The sequence below is a fragment of the Echinops telfairi genome, unplaced genomic scaffold (assembly GCF_000313985.2).
Source record: "Echinops telfairi isolate 266 unplaced genomic scaffold, ASM31398v2 ScPeMD7_18;HRSCAF=68, whole genome shotgun sequence".
Classification (NCBI taxonomy): domain Eukaryota; kingdom Metazoa; phylum Chordata; class Mammalia; order Afrosoricida; family Tenrecidae; genus Echinops; species Echinops telfairi.
The window spans coordinates 86,131,193-86,132,022 of record NW_022103915.1 but is presented as its reverse complement, the minus strand read 5'-3'; positions in this window follow the sequence as shown (position 1 = coordinate 86,132,022).

The window sequence follows — 830 nt, the reverse complement described above, 5'->3', positions numbered from 1 at the left end:
CGTGATCACACAGGTTGATATGTTGTTCCATGTGGGCTAAGCACATCACTCTTATCTGCAGTGTTGGCAGTCTGAAGCCATCCCGCGGCTCGTTGGAAGGCACACCTGGCTACACGCTTTGCCAAAACCAGAGCCTCGGAAACCACATGGAGTGCTTCTGCTCCGCACACGGGGTCAGCGTGACTTGGGTGTGACCCAACAGTAAGCACTCGGCAGCAACTGGGGGTTGACTGACTGCCAAGCGGATTCTCACATGCACGCACAGAGCTAGGCAGGCCTCTATGGCAAGGCTTTGGGATCCATTTGTTTATTTGCCAAAGGTTAAGACGTGAAGAAACAGAACCTGGGATGTGAAATAAGCACTAGGAACTTCCACTGTAACATGATGGAGCCGGAGGAAGGCAGGAGGGGTTCTATGACTCCTTTGAATTCTGAATTATGAAGGACGAAAGATGTGTGTGTGTTTGTGTGTGTGTGTGAGTTGCAAAATTGTTAGGGTATATTTGGCCACAAGATGGCAGTATCCTATTAATCAAGACCAACTATTCTGCTACCCCAGTAGAAATAATGCTTCTAGGGAAAATAAATTCTTTTAGTAAAGTTAATATATGTGAGGAATCCATTAATTGGGAAAATTGTGTCAGAATGTTAATTATTTCCTCTGACACTCGGGAGACCGTTTCTTCTTTCTTTCTTCCTTACCTCCATCCTTCTTCTTGCCCCTTCTCTCTGTCAGCACCCTTCCTTTTCTCCCGTGTTTTTCTTTCTAGTTATCAATTCATTAGACTAAATGATGCTGCAGGTCGAACAAAACGGTTTTGTCAGAAAAG